The sequence below is a fragment of the Gorilla gorilla genome, chromosome 9 (assembly GCF_029281585.2).
Source record: "Gorilla gorilla gorilla isolate KB3781 chromosome 9, NHGRI_mGorGor1-v2.1_pri, whole genome shotgun sequence".
Taxonomy (NCBI): Eukaryota; Metazoa; Chordata; class Mammalia; order Primates; family Hominidae; genus Gorilla; species Gorilla gorilla.
The window spans coordinates 101,902,389-101,924,577 of record NC_073233.2 but is presented as its reverse complement, the minus strand read 5'-3'; the positions used below and the strand labels follow the sequence as shown (position 1 = coordinate 101,924,577).

Sequence of the window (22,189 nt, the reverse complement as noted above, 5' to 3'; positions counted from 1 at the left end):
AAAAATGCAAGTATCTCATGGCATTGGTCTCATCGGTTGCAGCTGCCTTCAATGGACGAGTTTATTAGGTGCTTTCCCATGAATAGGTGAAGACTGGAAGGAGGAACAGAGGGAGCGTGAGACACCTGGTCTTCCAGGAAGAGGTACCAGTAAGACTCTGCTACAAGTCAGAGGGAATCCAAGCAACTACCTAGTTCAGAAGTTCCAATTTACACCCCACAGGCCAACTCTAGCCTGTTTTGTTGGTCTAAAGTAGTATCTAATTTAAAAAATCTGAATTTGATTTCCTTAATAAGACTATGATCCCTCCAGTTCATCGCAGACCCTATCAGTCCACAGTCTCACATCAGTCTGCTTCATTTGTTCAGGGCACCTGGCCTGCAGGTATGTGAGTTGTTGACATCTGCATTTTAGTCCAGTTTTCCATTACATGCAAAAGCCCTTTCAACAACATTATGTATTCTTTATTTATTCATACATTCATTAAAAAAATATGTGCTGAACAGGTACTACAAGCAGGCTCATAAATGCACAGAATTTTAGAGCAGGAAGAGAGCTTGGAGATGTTCTAGTCTGACCTGCTCCTGAATGACTACTGAGTAAATAACAAAATGAAGGCAGAAACAAACATGTTCTTTGAAACCAATGAGAATGAAGACACAACATACTAGAATCTCTGGGACACATTTAAAGCAGTGTGTAAAGGGAAATTTATAGCACTAAATGCCCACAAGAGAAAGCAGGAAAGATCTAAAATTGGCACCCTAACATTAAAAGAACTAGAGAAGCAACAGCAAACAAATTCAAAATCTAGCAGAAGACAAGAAATTACTAAGATCAGAGAGGAACTGAAGGAGATAGAGACACGAGAAGCCCTTCAAAAAATCAATGAATCCAGGAGCTGGTTTTTTGAAAAGATCAAAAAAAATAGATAGACGGCTAGCCAGACTAATAAAGAAGAAAAGAAAGAAGAATCAAATAGACATAATAAAAAATGATATGGGAGTATCACCACTGATCCCACAGAAATACAAACTACCATCAGAGAATACAATAAACATCTCTACATAAATAAACTAGAAAATCTAGAAGAAATGGATAAATTCCTGTACACATACACCCTCCCAAGTCTAAACCAGGAAGAAGTTGAATCCCTGAATAAACAAAAAGTTCTGAAATTGAGGCAGTAATTAATAGCCTACCAACGAAAAAAAGTCCAGGACCAGACAAATTCACAGCCGAATTCTACTGGAGGTACAAAGAGGAGCTGGTACCATTCCTTCTGAAACTATTCCAAACAATAGAAAAAGAGGGACTCCTCCCTAACTAATTTTATGAGGCCAGCATCATGCTGATACCAAAGCCTGTCAGAGACACAACAAAAAAAAGAAAATTTCAGACCAATATCCCTGATGAACATTGATGCGAAAATCCTTAATAAAATACTGGCAAACTGAATCCAGCAGCACATCAAAAAGCTTACCCACCACGATCAAGTCGGCTTTATACCTGGGATGCAAGGCTGGTTCAACATACGCAAATCAATAAACGTAATCCATCACATAAACAGAACGAACAAAAACCACATGATTATCTCAATAGATGCAGAAAAGGCCTTTAACAAAATTCAACATCCCTTCATGCTAAAAACTCTCAATAAACTAGGTATCGATGGAACGTATCTCAAAATAATAAGGGCTATTTATAACAAACCCACAGCCAATATCATACTGAATGGGCAAAAGCTGGAAGCATTCCCTTTGAAAATTGCCACAAGACAAGGATGCCCTCTGTCACCACTCCTATTCAACATAGTATAGGCAGTTCTGGCCAGGGCAATCAGGCAAGAGAAAGAAATAAAGAGTATTCAAATAGGAAGAGAGGAAGTCAAATTGTATATATATATTGTGTGTGTATATGTATATATACTATATATACAATCTAAATATACAATCATGTCTTCTTCAAACAGGGAATACAGCTTAAAAGGGATGTGAAGGATCTCTTCAAAGAGAACTACAAACCACTGCTCAAGGAAATAAGAGAGGACACAAACAAATGGAAAAACATTCCGTGCTCATGGATAGGAAGAATCAATATCGTAAAATTGCCATACTGCCCAAAGTAATTTATAGATTCAATGCTATCCCCATCAAGCTACCACTGACTTTCTTCACAGTATTGGGAAAAACTACTTTAAACTTCATATGTAACCAAAAAAGAGCCCACATATCCAAGACAATCCTGGGCAAGAAGAACAAAGCTGGAGGCATCACGCTACCTGACTTCAATTTATACTACAAGGCTACAGTAACCAAAACAGCATGGTACTGGTACCAAAACAGATATATAGATCAATGGAACAGAACAGAACAGAGGCCTCAGAAATAACACCACACATGTACAACCATCTGATCTCTGACAAACCTGACACAAACAAGCAATGGGGAAATGATTCCCTATTTAATAAATGGTGTTGGGAAAACTGGCTAGCCATATGCAGAAAACTGACACTGGACCCCTTCCTAACACCCTATACAAAAGTTAACTCAAGATGAACCAAAGACTTAAACATAAGACCTAGGACCATAAAAACCCAGAAGAAAACCTAGGCAATACCATTCAGGACATAGGCATGGGCAAAGACTTAATGTCTAAAACACCAAAAGCAATGGTAACAAAAGCCAAAATTGACAAATGGGATGTAATTAAACTAAAGAGCTTCTGCACAACAAAAGAAACTAGCATCAGAGTGAACAGGCAACCTACAGAATGGGAGAAAATTTTTGCAATCTATCCATCTGCCAAAGGGCTAATATCCACAATCTATAAAGAACTTAAACAAATTTACAAGAAAATAAAAAAACAACCCCATCAACAAGTGGGCAAAGGATATGAACAGACACTTCTCAAAAGAAGACATTTATGCAGCCAACAGACACATGAAAAAATGCTCATCACTGGTCATTAGAGAAATGCAAATCAAAACTACAATGAGATACCATCTCACACCAGTTAGAATGGTGATCATTAAAAAGTCAGGAAAGAGATGCTGGAGAGGATGTGGACAAATAGGAATGCTTTTACCCTGTTGGTGGGAGTGTAAATTAGTTCAACCATTGTGGAATACAGTGTGGTGATTTCTCAAGGATCTAGAACCAGAAATACCATTTGACCTAGCAATCCCATTACTGGGTATATACCCAAAGGATTATAAGTCATTCTACTGTAAAGACACATGCACACATATGTTTACTGAAGCACTGTTCAGAATAGCAAAGACTTGGAAGCAACCCAAATGCCCATCAATGATAGACTGGATAAAGAAAATGTGGCACATATACACCATGGAATACTACACAGCCATAAAAAAGGATGAGTTCATGTCCTTTGCAGGAACATGGATGAAGCTGAAAACCATCATTCTCAGCAAACTATCACAGGAACAGAAAACCAAACACTGTATGTTCTCACTCATAAGTAGGAGTTGAACAACGAGAACACATGGACACAGGGAGGGAAACATCACACACTGGGGCCTGTTGGGGGGTGGGGGGCTAGGGGAGGGATAATATTAGGAGAAGTATCTAATGTAGGTGATCGGTTGATGGATACAGCAAACCACCATGGCACGTGTATACATATGTAACACAACTGCACGTTCTGCACATGTACCCCGGAACTTAAAGTATAATAAAAAAAAAGAAAGGAAAAAATAAAAATAAAAATGTTAGTTATGTTAACATTTAATGGGTTTTATGTTAACATTATTCTTCTTTTAAAATGAATTAATACGTATTTTTTAAACTTCTCAATTTTAACTTCTAATGTGGTAAATATCAATAGCTGTATATAAACTAAAGTTCTTTGGGGTCTCCAGTAATTTTTAAGTGTATAAAGAGGTCCTGAGTTCAAAAGTTTGAGAATTTCTAATTTAATAAACCAAGCAAGGGTAAATTATATTACTTGAATTTTTCCAACAAGCATATAGTCATGTATAAGTTGTGTAATTAAAAAAGAAAAAAGTGAATGGGCACCATTTACTCGTTAGAAAAAATTGGAAAGTGGGGCCTTGAGATGTGACTACTTCATATCGCATCAAGGATTGGTCTGACTTGAATTGTTCCACCACCAAAGACTGGCATGAGTAACACTAGCACTGGGGTTATCAAAGAGTGACATTGAGGCTCATGTTACCTAAATTAGTATCTCAGTTCCCAAACCTGCTCCTCCTGTGTCCATCTTAGTGATGGGTACCACCACCAGGAGCCTAGGCTGGAAACCTGGCTTCCTCTTACATGCCCTCCCCTTAATTTCTGCCAGATTCACTGTTGCTAGCTCCTTTGACAGCTCTGGCTCCATTCCTCTTTAATGCAACAGCCGCTGATCAGGACAGCCATTATCTCATGTGTGGAGATGGCCCCCATGTCTTCACTGGTCTCATGGCCCCTCCAGTCCCCTCCATCATGGCTCCGTGCTGCTCCTGAGTAATCTTTCTCTTACACAAATATGGTGATGATCCACCTCCTTCAGCCTTCTTTGTGCCATAAATGACCCTTCCTAATCCAGCCCCTGAGGACCTAACCAGCCTCACACCTCTCCAACTTTATCCTCCACCATGAAGCACTCTTTGTATGTTTCCAAACCCACCATGTACAGTGGGGCTTAGGGGCTTTTCCACATGGGGGTTGAAGATCCCTCAGCCTGGAATGCATTTCCTTCCACTTGTCTATCTGATAAACTCCATACTTCTTTGTCTCAAAACAAAAACTTTCTTCTTCTGAAGGAAACCTCAACTCCTAGAAAGGCCAGGTACAGAGTTAAGCACACAATAAATATTTTTTAAGTAAATAAAAGAATCCCTTATTTGAACAAAGAAAAATCATTTGTGGTGTCTGTTAAATGTCCTCACATAATGAACTTAACCAATAATCACCGTCTAAAGGACGAATGGTTTCACTCTAGGACCAGGCCTTAAAGTATGCTCTGTAGGGTAGAGATGAGGACTAGGATGAATGTTCATTGAGCTCAGTTCTTGACCTAGAAGTTATTTCTCTCCTACTATATCTCTAATATCAACTGTTTTCTTGTCTTTTTCTTATTTTTCTTAAAAATGGAATTATAGGACAAGATTGAGATAATTTGTGGTTCTAATAAATTGGTATCTGGTTCATCGGTTCTGTCATTTTAAGATTAACAATACAATATTTATAAAGCTTTTATCTGGTATAAATAATGCATGAATATTATTCTCATCACTTGCTCATTAAAAATAGTACTTCTTTATAACATTAATTCTGGCAGCATCTTCTTTGTAGTGTCAATATAAAATAGGATGGGTTGTCCATAGAGTCTTTGCCTGATTAAAATAGACTGTGATCCTTATTTTTTATTAATAGAGGAAACTTTACAGAAAGAAGAAAATATATTGAAATAAACCATGTCAAGCACCTAAATCAGGATGTGTCTCATGGTAGTGAACAATAAATGCTGTCCTTCTTCCTTCTACCATTAAAGCTAAATTCAGCAAGACTAAGCCTAGAGCTTTCAGCATGGCAAGTATGTCCCTACAGATTTGATCCCTGCCCACATCTGAAATCTGCAACTCTCTCTGTGAAACTTTACATTGCAGCAATATAATCTGCCAGTAGTTCTTGGATACATGGTTTTATGCTGTTTCTCATTTATTTGTCTTTACTCATCTGATTCCCCTGCTGGGAATGCTCTTGGCTCATCTAACTCCTTCCCGTCCTGCCTGACTCAGAGCGGGTGTCACCTTCTCTGGAAACACCTCCAGTCCTTCTCAGCTTGGATCAGCTGTTCCACCTTGGAGCTCCCACAGGACCTTTGGCTTATCTCTATCATGGCCATTTGACCCTGCACAGAACCTGACCTTGCATATCTTAGTTTCCTCATCTGTAAAATGGAATAATAATAGTCTCAACTACACAAGGTTATCAGGATAATTACTCAAGATAAATGCAAAGTGCTTAGGATAGTGCTTGTGTTATATTAATGACACCTTACATTTCTAGCTCTTATATTTATTTTGGTAGCACTTACCACATTGAAAATGCCTGTGCCCTTATCACAGTATATGACTATGTCATTTCTCTGTTTCTAAGAAACTACCAGACCTCCTGGTTACTAGCAAGAGCTCTGTAAACTGAACAAATGTTTTATATCATTCAGAATTCTATTGTCTATTAATGTACATGCATAGATTTATGTCATAGTAGTCATCAGAGAACACTATTCCACATTTTGATTTTACTTTACATCAACAACACTTGTTATTTTTAGCAGCTCTATTTATGTTTATTTATTTTTTCTTTATATTTTTACAATTGGTTGTATTATAAACATATTTGGCATTAATAAACAAATGTTTCCTTGGGAGGCTGAGGTGGGTGGATCACTTGAGGTCAGGACTTCAAGACGTGCTTGGCCAAAATGGTGAAACCCCATCTCTACTAAAAATACAAAAAATTAGCCAGGCATGGTGTCATGTGCCTGTAGTCCTAGCTACTCAGGAGGCTGAGGCAGGAGAATTGCTTGAACCTGGGTGATGGAGGTTGCAGTGAGCTGAGATTGCACCACTGCACTCCAGCCTGGGCTACAGAGCAAGACTTCATCTCAAATACATGCATACATACATACATAAAATGTTTCCTTATGGCAGCAAGAATGGTTTGGTCAAAATATATAAACACCTTGAAAGAGATCAATACATTGACCTCCAAAGAGAATAGGCTGATACACGATTTCTCATGAACCTGTTTCTTCACAGACTTGTCATCATTGGATGTTATCACTATTTGGTTACTTTAATGGAGATATAATGGTACTTCTGAGTTATTTGCCTTTTTAAATTAGTAGCAAGGGTGGACATTTTATCATGTGATGAGGTACTTTGTTTTTTCCCATCAGCAACAAGACACCTATTCATTTTTTACTACATTCAAAGTGGAAAACAAATAGTAACGTTATATATTTCCATCAAGCCTTTACACTTCTTTAGATATAAAATTTCCCCAGTCTTTCCCCTTTCTCTTTACTATGTATCTTACAGCATTTTCTACTCCCATTGATTTCTGTTCATGAATAGTAGTACCCTTGGAGTCATGCAACACAGAAACCCAGACATTCAAGCTGCCATATGACGGTCCTCAGTAGTATTTGATTATGCTAATTTGTGTATTTCAAGCTTATTTTTGACAGATTGTTTTTAAACAGTTCATTCCTTGACTCATCATGAATCTATTCTAGTGTACAGCTCCAAGTTCATTCTTTTCCCTAGTGATATCCAATTTCTTCAAAATGCTGATTGAATAGTCATTCTTTTCCCTATTGTGATGCTGTTTCTGGAATGTTATAAAGTTCTTACACAATTTGGAATTTCCATCATTTCTGTTCTAGTGCACTGATGAATCTTTTAAATTTCAAGCCATATGATTTTTGACCACAGTTACTTTTTACCATGCTTTGCAGTCTGTTTACAGTGAAAGGGGCATTACTACTAATCTAAAATGGTTTTAGTTTCAATGTTTATTTCCCCCATTTCATCCTTCGAGGGTGAAGAAGTGAGAACTGAGAGCTGGAGAAGTTAGGGAACCTTAACGTTCCTTCCCATCCTAAGAATTAGGAAGCCTGTGATGGTACGGAGCAGACATCAGAAGCTGGCTGCCTGATCTGACTTACAGTCTTGTTCTGTTTGTCCTACACAGCTGCTATTATTTTGGTTTGCTTTGACTGTGAATGTCTTTGGGTAAAACACGCCTGCTGCAGCTTTCTACAATCCCCACCAATTTCTGTGATCTTACACTTGGGCTGCTTATCTCAATTTGGTTACCTGCCTGATACCTGGATTTATTTGAGCTTGCAACCCCTGGCATAGTGTGTCTTAATGCTTCCTTAGTTGTAAAATTGGAATAATACCATATCTCATCAGGTTGTTGAAAGGATTACATGAGCTAACCTATAACCATTGCCCACTGGGAGAAATGTTTTACTCCAACAAATTTCCTGTCTTTCTCTACTTGCCCCTGCAGAACAATGATAACTTTGGGTTCTCTGAAGGCAGTGGACGGATCTTGGTGATATTTTCACTCTCACCCATTGCACAGTGCCTGGTACATAGCAGGGGCTCACTAAATATTGGCTAAAATCTGTTGGAATAACTATTACCAGTAGCATCATCTCTGCTTTCAAAATGATTTTTTGTAAAAAAAAAAAAAAAAAAAAAAAAATAGAATGTTAAGAATATGGATATATGCATGTCAGGTGCCCAGGGGCCAAACTGTACATATAAGGACCTCGAGTCCCACTTTAAAAGGGCCCACACTCAAGGTCGCCATACCCCAAATACCTGCCCAGATTCTTATGGCCAGTCCCTTGTCATTGGTCAAGGATCTGTTAGAGTATATTGAATTGCTAGCCATGACAGTGCTCATGATAAACTGGTTTCTGCTTTAACTTGGCCTTAATTAACAAATACACTCATTAAATAATGCCTGCTCACCCTATATTCATCTGTATTTAGTCCTCCTGGCTCCAGTAGCTATGTCTCCTGTTCAGATAGAAGAACTCATTGTCAAATGAGGATCTAAGTTGTAAAAATGCTCTGCTTTCTAAATTATAAGTAGAGTCAGGTCACCAGAATTATCAACAGATATTAAGCTCTATCCATCTATATCTATTTTAAATGATGCCCAAGAAGCCAGGATTTACCTCATATCCTGAGGCAATGCTGCTAAAATGTTTTGGGTCAAATAAATAATACAAATATAGAGAAGTCTTTATTTTACTTAATGAAGAAAGCATTTTAAGATTTATAATACACTGAATTGAACTAACCCATTATTAGCAGTCCTATTACATGAAACATTATAGAAACGGTCAATAGATATTAGACAAAAATAAGAAATAAAGTCCATTATTGTTACCCACAGCCCCAGCATCATGATTAGTGATGATGAACCAGGTTATAACCTAGATTTATATCATATACCTCATCATTACACTGAGGATTTGCAAAAGGTTTTATTCCTCATGGACGGATTGTGAACAGGACCAAACGACTTGCCTGAGATGTGATGAAGGAGATAGGAGCCTCTCACATTGTAGCCTTCTGTTTGTTCAAGGGGGACTGTATGTTTTTTGCTGACCTACTAGATAACATCAAAGTACCTGAATAGAAATAGTCATAGAGCCATTCCTATGATAGAGCCAATAAAGAGCAAGGAGCTACTGTAATGACCAGTCAACAGGGAATATAAAGGTAATTGGTGGCGATGATCCTTCAACTTTAACTAGAAAGAATGTCTTGATTTTTGAAGATGTAATTGACACTGGCAAAACAATGCAAACCTTGCCTTCTGGGTCAAGTACTATAATCTAAAAATGGTCAAGGTTTGCAAGCTCGCTAGTGAGAAAGCACCCTTCAGAGTGTTAGAAATAGGCCAGACTTTGTTGGATTTGAAATTCCAGACAAACTTGTTGCAGGATATGCCCTTTTCTATTGTCAACCAAAATTAAGGCTGTCGAGGCAAAAATAATTTGATTAAGGTTTATTGGAAGCCAAATGGGAGGATCAACCCGGGAAGATACACCGAAAAAGTTGGGCATATTCCAAAGTTTGTTTACAAGTTAGAATGCTTCTCTAAGAAAGTTTAGGAGAAGGGAAGGGGACTCCTCACATTAGAATTGTCTTTTTTCACTGGAGGATACAATACAGAGGTTTCAATCATTGGCTACACATTACAACATAAAGGCAAAAATGTTCTATATATAAGTCAATCAATATAACTTCATGATTTGGAACAAATCAGTGTCCTCTTATTATCAGTAGTCCTGTACATATTAATCAGTACATCAACAGTTTGAGGAACTCATGATAAGATTTGAGTGACTCACAATAAGACTTTTTTACTTAGGGACATGATGTAAGCAATGAAGCATTAGACCTTCCCCAGGCCGTTAATTTGTGATCTATAGGTTATCATTTCCCCCTTTTGATACATGAAAACATGGAAGATTAGTCTCTGTTTAGAGTGATAGACATTCTTTATCCCCCAGTGCTGAAAAGGCTCATTTCCAGTAAGTCATGTCTCTCAGTGAATGAAGAGAACTTGTTATTACAGGTGGACCACATTGTTAGCAGCATTTGGTAGGTCATAATATGAGAAAAATATGTTGTTTTTGTGGATAATGAATCATCTCCTGTCACTGGGTGATATGATTAGGTTTCTGTCCCCACCCAAATCTCATCTTGAATTGTAATCCTTAGGTGTCAAGGGAGAGGCCTGACGGAAGGTGATTAAATCATGGAGGTTGTTTCCCCCATGCTGCTCTTGTGATAGTGAGTGAGCTCCCACAAGATCTGATGGTTTTATAAGGGGCTCTTCCCCCTTTGCTTCGGTCACATGCTCACTCTCACCTGCTGCCATGTAAGATGTGCCTGCTTTCCCTTCTGCCATGATTGTAAGTTTCCTGAGGCCTCCCCAGCCAACCAGAACTGTGAGTCAATTAAGCCTTCTTTATTTATAAATTACCCAGTCTTGGGTGGTATATTTATAGCAGTGGGAGAATGGACTAACACACTGGGTGACCATTATTTTGGCCTCAGCCATTGAAGACAAGTTTTTAAATTCTGGAACAGTTAGTTAGCTTAAGAGAAAGGTAAATGTTATTTTTGTTTACAAATGTATACTTCATTCAATTGTTCTAAGATATAAATAGTATAAGGGAGAAGAATTTTTTTTTTACTTTGGAAAACAATATAAAAATAATTAGCAATGTTTTCAACAAAAGTAATAAAAATGATTTTAGTTCTCCATTAATTCAGTCCCATGTAATTTTTGCTCTGTTTAATGCTGTGTTGGAATTTTTTAATTTTTTTTGGCAAAGTCTCACTTTGTTGCCAAGGCTGGAGTATAGTGGCAGGATCTCGGCTCTCTGCAACCTCTGTCTCCCAGGTTCAAGTGATTCTCATGCCTTAGCCTCCTGAGTAGCTGGGATTACAGGCATGTGCCACCACACCCAGCTAATTTTTGTATTTTTAGTAGAAACAGGGTTTCGCCATGGTGGCCAGGATGGTCTCAAACTCCTGACCTCAAGTGATCTACCCACCTTGACCTCCCAAAGTGCTGGGATTACAAATGTAAGCCACTGTGCCTGGCCTGTGTTGGTAATCTTTATGTATCAGTTTTTATTAGAGTTATGGAAGTATTTATTTAGTCCATTTATCTTAAAATTATTAGAAATCTGTGTTTAAGAGTATTTATTAGAGTTTTTCCATGGAAAGCAGTTTTAGATTATAATTAATTATAAATTTTTAAAGAAGAATTTATAACAATAACTGTAAATGACAAAAACTTAGAAGAATCATGATAAAATGTGATAAAAGTTTCCAACTGACAAGAAAATTTAGTTATTTTTATTACATGTAGCATTTTAAGATAATAACCAGAATTATGACTGACAGTGTCACATCAGAATCACCAGACTTTTACAAATTTTATATTATCTTTAGAATATTCACATTAATAACAGATCCATATAAATATAACTTTAGAAAAGAGTCAACATAACAATCGAAATTATGACTAATAACACATTATATTTTTATGAACTTATATAATTTTTGGAATAGTTACATCAATAACATACTCATAAATGTAACTGAAAGAAGATCTGGTATCATTTAGCATTTGACAATGTCTCCCATACAATTTAACCAAATCTAACCATTTAATATTTTTACAAGATGAGAAATTTTTTGAGGCTTTCCAGGGGCCCAACTAGAAAACCTCAAAGTTAATTTTAGGCCAAGAAGACTTAATTTAAGATTTGGATCCTGGGGAAAACCGTCAAAGATGTTCAAATGTTTAAACCATTTGTTTAAAACAGAATCACAGGTCATTGTAAAATAATTGTTATTGATTTGATGAGAGTAACAGTCAAAGGGACCTTAAAAGCAATATAGAAGGTAACCTGTATGCAAAAACTTTCACTCTTTTAAGACTCAGTTTTCTTAAGGATTCAAAAATCTTTTAAAAATACAACACAGGAATTATCTTGAGAAAACACCAAATCTTTGTTTTTTAGGCCAGTTACCAAAAGGTAAAGAAAAACTTCCTGTACTGTGATTGTTTTTCCTTCTGGGAAGTGCATTTAGATAATCTGGAAGTCAAATATGATGAAAAGGGTACTTGAATTTAATCAGACACAGAAAAATTGTGTCCAGGGTTATGAGTGAACACTGTATTATAGAGGAATGAAAATAACAAACCTGGTACCTTGAGCAGGAAAATGCATGGCTCTTAGTAACAACATAGGAGATTTCCTTATTACATCGAACTATTTAGACATATCAAGAAAAGCCAAAGGTACAGAATCAAGTTATGCTAAAGGAAAACATTGTTTTTTAGAGCTTTAAAATAAAACATTTAGAGTCGGGCCATGATAGTAAAGTTAGAACCAGAGAAAACATTACAGGAGTTTACAAAAAGTTTGAAGAAGAGAGTTAACATTTCATCCAATAAAAAGATAAACTTTTTACAGGAAAAAGAAACAGAAGGCAATGATATATGTAGAATTAAAAAGTGAATGGCCAGGCATGGTGGCTCATACCTGTAATCCCAGCAATTTGGGAGGCTGAGGCAGGCAGACCACTTGAACCAGGAGTTTGAGACCAGCCGTGGTGACATGGTAAAACCCCATCTCTACAAAAAATTTAAAAATTAGCCAGGTGTGGTGGGTCGGAACTGTGGTCTCAGCTACTCAGGAGATGGGAGGATAGCATGAGCCCAGGAGGTGGAGGTTGCGGTGGGCTGAGATTGCACCACTGCACTCCAGGCTGGGTAACAGAGTGAGACCCTGTCTTAAAAAAAAAAAAAAATCAAAACTCTTTGTAATTTTATTAAGAGTAAATCAAAACTTTGAGAAAATCTTGTTGTTCTAACATAGGAGACTAAGATTTTCAGTTTTGTATTAGTGTATTTTTAATATCAAAGTTCATTTGATATTTAGAAAGACTGTTAAGTAATTTCTTTTATATAGTCAACTTGATCATGTACAAAATTTCTTTCATAAATTCCTTTTTTATGAGCCATATCGTTGTGGCTTACACAGACTATTTACCACATTTTTGGACTTTTTGTTTTGTCCTATACTTTTTAAAATAAACAGTGGTTTTATTTTAGAACAAAAACTTACCATATAATATTTTTCATACAATATTATTCTCTTTTTTAAACTATTTTTATTAAAAAATATATCTTTATATCCATAACTTTTCTACATCTCTCTCTCTCCTGCTTACTGGTTTAGTTCTATCTTGTTTTATAAATAACCTTTACATAACCCCTGAAGTAGATAAAATTATTTTTAATAAAAAACACATTGCTATGTATTTTGTATACTTTTTAATTTAAAACGTATCCTATTTTTGGTATACTTTATATAAAAAATTATATATATATCAATTAGAATTTAAATTTTTAGTGAAAACCTGGGAAGCAAGAAATCTTGACTTCTCGATCACATACTGGTATTTATAGATGAGAACCATTTTATAATTTTTAGAAACATATTTCCTTATAACATAATTTTTAATTGGAAATGACCCAGACATTTAATGAGTATCTTATTTAACATAACTCTAAGATTTAAAATTACATTAAAATTTATAAACATTTGCTCCATTTATATTTACCTAATTTATTTAATAATTTAACTAGATTACTAATAAGAACTGAGGTATTAGACAGAGTTAGTCATTATTTTATTTTTCTGTTAACCAATTTTATAGCCTGTAAATATCAGGTGTTTACTTAAGTAAGAACTTTAAATATGCAGGCATGTTGTCAATGACTTAGAAAATACAGCTGTTTTTATTAAACCAACAATACTAAATAACTCTTACCTACCAAAAAATTACACAAAGATTATTTTGTTTTTTTCTGGGTTTATGATTTTGTAACTTTTATGTTAAACCCTGACACCTTAAAATATCTATCAGAGACAAATATAAAACTGTCTGACTAATAAATCCAGGCAAAAATATAGGTCAACAATTTTAAAGATATTTTTATTTTACCAAAAGTTTTATAATTAGTTTAGTAAAGATTTAAGTCATGTAAACCTGGAAAATATTTGGGCTTACTAGTTTCTGAGCATTTATTTATTCATTCATTCATTCATTTAATTAGTATTATTGTTTTTAGAGGCAGGGTCTTGCTTTGTCACCTAGGCTGGAATGCAGTGGTGTGATCATAGCTCAATGCAGGTTTGAGCTCCTGGGCTCAAGAGATCTACCTACCTTAGCCTCCTAAGTAGCTGACACTACAGTTGCACACTATAACCCCCAGCTAATTTTTAAATATTTTGTAGATACAGGGTCTCACCATCTTGCCTAGGCTAGGGTCAAACTCTTGGGCTGAAGTGATTCTCCCATTTGGCCTCCCAAAGTGCTGGAATTATAACATGGACCTAGTCAACTTGGTACCATATAGACAGGACATATAACATAATGCATATTGTATTAGTCCATTCTTGCATTGCTATAAAGAACTACTTGAGATTGGGTAATTTATAAAGAAAAGAGGTTTGATTGACTCACAGTTTCACAAGCTTTACAGGAAGCTTGGCTGGGAAGGCCTCAGGAAACTTAAAATCATGGTGAACAGGGAAAAGGAGGGAGGCACATTTTATATAGCTGGAGCAGGAGGAAGAAAAAGAAGGAAGAGGTACTACACACTTTTAAACAACCAGATATTATGAGAACTCACTCACTATCATGAGAACAGCAAGGAGAAAGTCCACCCCCATGATCCAATCATCTCCCACCAGGCCATTTTTCCAACACTGGCGGTTACAATTTGACAAGAGATTTTTGTTCTCTTTGTTCATTTTGTTTTAAATTTAAATGTGCTTTGCCATTTTCAGAGAAGAAAATGTGTGCATTGTGAAATTTCAAAGTTTCTACCTAAGAGGTGTATAGGAGCAAAGGGAATAAGCAGAAAGGAATGAGTTTAGATAATAGGTAGAAGGAGGGGGAACAGTTGGAAGTTTAGAGGCTTTTGGGTGCTATTGGAAATAAGTCTCGCATTTAATTTGTGTTGTTCTAAAACCAACTTTTTTTTCAATTTTGTATGTAAAGATGTTGTTTTAGCCATGTCTAAAAGATCCCCACTCTGGCTATTATTGCTTATAACCATCCCAGGTTAGGTTAGTCCACTTATTTAAGTAGAAGGACCGTATATATTTTATGTAAACCCAGCTGGTGCATCCTCAGCCTTAGATGACCCATTTTCTGTTTTGGTTGTTTTGAGTGAGACAAGCTATGTAGTGGAGCAAAAGTGTCCTCATGTGACCATTAAGGAAAAGGTATCTTGCCCCAAGCCTCCTGGAAAACAATTTACAGACTATTTTAGCCTGTCTTAGAATTCAACAAAAACCCTTAGTTTGAATTCATAGCAGTAACTCTCATTCCAGGAGAGTCATTGTACTTCCTAGCCAAACAGGAGACTAGCTTCAATAAACCAGGGCTTTGGCTAAGACAGGACATTCATTAATTTTGGGAATAACTCATCTGTAGCATCCAGCAAGGGAATCCAAGTTTGGAAATGCAATGAGTTCATTTCTGTTACCTGCACAAAGGTTGGAAATTGGCTGGGTTGTCCAGGGAGGTCATTCCAAAATTCTGCCCATGACACCATTTTGTTGACCAAAATTAAGGCTGTTAAGGCATAAATAATATGATTAAGGTTTATTGGAAGCCAAATGTGTAGATCAACCCAGGAAGTCACACCAACAAAGTTAAGGACGCTTTGAAGTCTATTACAACTTGGCTTTTTTTTTTTTTTTTTTTTTTTGAAACAGGGTCTTGCTCTGTTACCCAGGCTGGAGTACAGTGGTGTGATCTTGGCTCATTGCAACCTCCACCTCCAGGGTTCAAGCAATTCTCATGCCTCAGCCTCCTGAGTAGCTGAGATTACAGGTACACACCACCACACCTGGCTAATGCCCAGCTAACTTTTATATTTAGTGGTGATGGGGTTTCACCATGTTGGCCAGGCTCATCTTGAACTCCTGACCTCAAGCTATCTGCCCGCCTCAGCCTTCCAAAATGCTGGGATTACAGGCATGAGCCACAGCACCCAGCCCAACAACTTGAAATGTTTTAATAAGAAAGTTTAGGAGAAGGGGGTCTCCTCATATCAGAGTTGTCCTTTTTCATTGGAAGGTATAATTCAGAGGTTACGTTCATTGGTTACAGATGACAACACATAGGCTAAAATGTTCTATGTGGAATGGAGGACATTCACATAGAATCATGAAGTTTACACTCAGTAAAACTTCATAATTTAGAAACAAGTAAGTGTCCTTTTCCATGTCAGTAGTTTATGTATTAATCAGTACATCAACAGTTTGAGAAAATTATAAGATATTTTACCTGGGGACAGGATGTCAGCCATGAATCATAAGACCTTCCCCAGCAGTAAATTTGGAAGTGTTTTAAGTGTGATCTGTAGGTTATCACTATAATGAATATTTCAGGGATTTGGATCATGTTTGTGTCATTAATGAAATGGAAAAAGCAGAATACAAAGCCTAAAATGAGAGTTCAAATTCAGTTTGAAAACATCTAGAGTCCCATTGATATCACCAGTAAAATTATCAAACATTCTAGTTCTGTGTCTATCTGCTTAGTAAAGCTTTTGTTGTACCTCCTAAGAATTTTATATTTTTTTGTATTTTAGAAATGTCCATTGCTGCATTCCCAGATGCTTTACTTGCACCACGAGTCTATCACTTATCATTTCCTTTGGGTGGATTGTCATTTAACTTGTGAATGAAAAAAAATCTCTTAAACTACACTACTATTGAATGAAAATATTAAAGTTGTATCTGTAAGAAACATTTAAGGAGAAGATACATTAGTTTTTAATGGTATCTTATATATATATTTATATATATGAAAGAACAGAAGTGATTAAATATCATTAATTATACCACCATGTGTTTAGAAAAGTAAGAAGCAGTTAAGTGTTCACATCAATGACAGCATCTAAGAGGTTTTGCTTTGTGGGGTAAACGTATGTCCTGGAATCATTTTGGTAGTGTTTCAGTAGTGTCAACTGTATTTTCCTACCTGTTCAGATTATTACTGTGAACCTTTTCCTGCAGTTCATTTTATTTATTTATTTTTCTGAAAGTTGCCTATAAAATACACTAAAACTTATTCTGACTCCCTCAGCAGTTCTTTTTAAACACAAATTAATAAATTCCAAAAAAATTACCACCTAAAAAAAGAAAGAAAATATATACAACATGAGAGACACAGTCACTTTCTACAAAAACAAGTATTGCTGCCATTACCTTAATAAATACTAACTGCAGTTTTAAACCCTAAGAGAAAAGACAGAAGAGCAGACAATGGCAAGCCTCCATTTCTTGTAACAGGAAAGCAGTCAGGATCTACCTATGTTCCCCAAAAGTCATATGTAAGAATGCTCATGGCAGTACCAGAAACAACCCAAATGCTCTTTATACAATGGGTAAAAACATGGAGGTAGAGTTGTACAATGAAATATGACACAGCAATAGAACATACACAACAACAAGCGTATTGTTGAGTACAAAAAAGCCAGAAAAAATGTTCAGTTTCTATTACACATGAATAAAAAAAACAGGCTAAACAAATATATAGTGTTGGAAGTCAGAGTGGTGCTTATCCTGGTGGAAGTGGGTGAGAAGTGACCTGAGAAGTGACCAGTAATGAACATGAGGGACTCTTCTGAGCTGTCGGTAATTTTCTGTTTCTTCATCTTAGAGCTGATTACACAGGTGTGTTTGTGAAAATTCAAGTTGCACACTCATGGTTTGTGCTGTTCTCTGCATGCATGTTATACGTCAGTAAAAAGTTTATTAAAACAAACCAATAGAATCACTAGGAAATGTCTGAGGTCTGAGCTCTAACTTCTTAGAATCCTGCTCATAGCTTCTCCGTGGAATCTAGAGAAGGCAGGATCTAGAGCTTCTCTGTCCAGTATGGTAGCCACTGGCCACATGTGGTTTAGAGCACTGGAAATGTACCTAGTCTGAACTGAGATGTGCTGTAAGTATAAAATGTAAAGGCTCAGTATGAAAAAAGAATATAAAATATCTACTTTGCAACCCTGATGTGCTGAAAATTTTTTTAAATAATAAAAATGATTTTTTAAAAAATCTTGATAATTTTACATTGGTTACATATTAGAATGATAATATTTTAGCTATATTATGTTAAAGAACACATACTAGTAAAATTAAAATTAACTTTGTTTCTTTTTACTTTTTTAATGGGACTACTAAACTTTTACATATGTGGCTGACATTTGTGGTTCTAGAGCCTCCATTCCTTCTGAGACTTGAAATTGTGACTTTATCATATGCTTACAGACAGGAATGAAGTTAACCCACAAAATAACGCTAAATCTATGGTTATAACTTTTGTCACACTCTACTATGGTTCACAAAATATTCCTGGCCCCATTTTAAGCTTGAAAGCTAAGGATAAATTATTTGCCTTGGAATGTGGAGTCCTTAAAACGTAAGAGTTAGACTCCTAGAAGCTGAGGCTGTTATTCTCTGCTTGCCCACACCAAATTCATTCTCCACTCTTCATACTCAGTCCCAGCTCTTCCTGGGCTCCAGTAATTATTTTTTTCTACCATCTCTTTGGCTCTGACAGAGGTAATTGCTTCTCATGTTGCTAGTGTTTGGTGCCTCAACTTCTCTAGTTTGTTCCTTGTTTTGCCATGCCGCTCGCTCTAAGTAGTCCTTTCATTAAAGTCTCTGCATGCAAACCCTCTGCCAGGATCCAACCAGGCTGATAGGACCTTTTCATCATTTCACCCTGTGCAGTAAACCTACTCCAGTATCTCTGATAGATGGCCGTTTGGCCTCTGCTTAAACGTTTGACAAACCCAGCACAACAGGAGTCCCTTTTCCTTATTCTCCCATCCACAAAATGGGGTGGGAGTGATGGGAGGAGTTCTCTTTTGTCTTTTTTCCCACTTTATACAATTTTTATGTTACTGTCTACGGTTCTACCTACATGCCTCTCATCTAGCCATAGTCTACTCAAAGGAGGAATATATTCTTTTTAAAATCCTCTCGGTCATTTTTAAAACTTGTGATAATAACACAACATGAGATCTACTCTCTTAAGTTTGTAAGCACAAAATGCAGTACTATTAACCATAGGCATAATGTTGTAGAGTAGATCTCCAGAACTTATTCAATAATCTTATCTGTTTGAAACCTTATGCCTGCTGTACAGCAACTTCCCGTTTTCCCTTGCCCCCAGCCCCTGGCAACCATCATTCTGCTCTGTGTCTATGAGTCTGACTATTTTGATACCTCATGTAAGTGGGCTTATGTAGTATTTGTCCTTCTGCGAGTGGCTTATTTTATTTCATATAATGTCATTTTACATATAATTCATTTTACAGTTTTCTTATAGTGGCCATGCATAGATTTTTATATTCCCAGGCCAATATTCTCATATAATGAAAGTTATTTCCTGTGATGAAAGTTATTTGCTGGCAAATTTCTATAATTTGGTGTTTGTGAAAATAAAATCCATGGAAAATAATATTAAAATATTATTAAAGTTCCCTTGAGAAGAGATTTCTTTTTGCCAAATTAAGTGACATCAAAGATTCCTATTAAGAATACCTTATTGGTATCAGAATAGACATATACATAGAGACAGAAAATATAATAGCTGTTACTAGAGGATACAGATAGGGGAGAGTGAGGAATTATTTTTAAAGAACACAGGGTTTCTATTTGGGATGATAAAAAAATGTTCTGGAAAAGGATAGTGGTGATTGTTGTACAACATTGTGAATATATTTAATGCCACTGAATTCTGAATTGTACACTTAAAGATGGTTAAAAGGGTCAATTTTTATTTTATGAATATTTTATCACAATGAAAAAATTTAATACAAAACTATTCAATTACATTTGAAATTCAAATAAGCAACAAATAATTTTTAGCATAAGAATGTCCCATACAATATTTGGGACATATACTAAAAAATTATTTGTTTTTCTGAAATTAACATGTAACTAGGCATCTTGTATTTTATTTGACAACCCTGACAAGAGATGACCAGAGTCTCAACATAGGAAGGGACAAAAAAAAAAAAAAAAGAGGATTCCACACACGTATTAGGATTAGAATAGATAGGACTTGGTGACTGGAATGAGCACATGCAGAAGAGGGAAGAAGTAAGAATAGCATTGAGACTTCTGTTTCACAAGGGGTGCCATTGATGGAGATAGAGAGCAACCACAACCATTCAGTCCATTCATTTATTCAACTAATCTGTATACTTTGCCTGGTCTTGATGTAGGGACTGACAAGAACTCAGTGAGTAAGTAAGGAACTTACAGTGCAGTGAGAATGATGAGCAAGTGAGGAGATAGTTGCAATCAGTACAGTAAGCTCCATGATGGGGGGAGTACCTACTGCCAGCGGCATGTAGGGGAGGCACGGAGAAGGGATCAGATGGTGGCTCACTGGAATCTGGAATGGGGGCGGAACATCATCAGAGGAGCTCTTGGATGAGAACCAAGAACAGTCTTGGCCTCCTTGACAGTCACCAGGGGTGGCCCTGCAGACCATGGGGAATCCTGCTTTATCATTTTCTTCCAAAGACCAATGCCCTTCTACAGAAGGGCTTCACCACTCCTAACCACAGAAGTACCTGTTGTCAGCAAATTCAGATACAATTTGGCAAGTTGGAATGATTAGTACGACCTTCATGGAACGATGATTTTAAAGATTTTTTAAAAAGGAAATAAAATGTATCATTAGGGCTCTTCCCAACCAACCACAGGTTTCCCAGTGCCCAGCATGCAGCAGTTAGCTGAGCCAGGCCTGGGAAATGTGCAGCTTCTAAATCAGGTCAACGTCTGGCTTGGCTTTTGGTGCTTGCCAAACTGGCCCCTGCTGTTGCTTCATATACTTTGTACATCCAAAAATTATCACTTCATTAGACATATTGTAGCACCATTAAAATTGTGTACACAAAACGCTCCATTAAAGAACTTAGGTTTGTTCAGGAGGAATGAGTCATGAAGATTAAAGAAAGGCCATTTCTAAAATCCTGAATTCCCTGGGGCAGCTCAGCAGGAAATTAAATTGCCCTGTTAGTGAGTTGAATTCTTTGTAACTTTCTGAACCTAGAGACATAGCTTCTCATCTCCTTCTGGGTCTTTCTACTGGAGAGGCAGGGTAGATTTCCTGTCAAGTTTGGTGAAGATTTAGTGGTGTCTGGGTGATAAGTCAGCCAAGGTCCTGGGGTGGGGCAAGGTAACCTAAATATATGCTAGACTTTGATTTCAATCCAAGTGAGTGTAACCTTCCTTTATTATTGCGTGGGCAGGGGAGGCATGGAGACAGAGCAAGACAACAAAGGGGCTGCAGACCGATTTTTAGGGCAGCGAGAGGTTCTATATGCTACTATAATGGTGGATACATCATATATTTGTCAAAATCCTCAGAATGTACAACACAAAGAATGCAAATGTAAACTATGGACTTTAGGTAATAATAATGCATCAATATTGACTCATCATTTGCAACAAATGTGCCACCACTAATGCAAGATGTTAATAATAGGAGAAGCTGAGTAGAGAGTGAAGGAGAATATGGGAACTCTCTATTCTTTCTGCTCAATTTTTCTGTGAACCTAAAACTTCTCCAAAAAATAAAGTCTATTAATGTAAGGGGAAAAGGCGGCTGCAGAGCCCTCACAGGGTAGGAGTGGCATGGAGGCAGGACAGGCAAGAATTGGACAAATTCATAAATGAGTAAGGCTGAAGCAAGCAGGACTGTGAGGTCCATAAGCAGGTTAGGAACTGTTTTATTAATCTCTATGTGTACAGGACATCATAATACATTTGCTGTGTAAATGAATGTTTTAATGAATGAATGAAAGAAACTGATTTTATTATATTTTAAGGCAGTTATCAGCAGGCAAATGAATTAGAAACACAAAGGAATCTTTCTTGAAATATAATGCACACGTGCATACACACACACACACACACACACACACACACACACAGCTGCCTTACCCCCAACCCCATCCCCTGAATTGACAGCTACAATTTTTAGAGCTCT

General features: G+C 36.7%; 1 pseudogene; it reads left to right on the top strand.

Annotated features, from left to right (window-relative positions):
- The first annotated feature begins 299 nt into the window (after positions 1-299).
- On the top strand, positions 300-16,621 carry LOC101136065 (hypoxanthine-guanine phosphoribosyltransferase-like; annotated as a pseudogene).
- Positions 16,622-22,189: the final 5,568 nt, after the last annotated feature.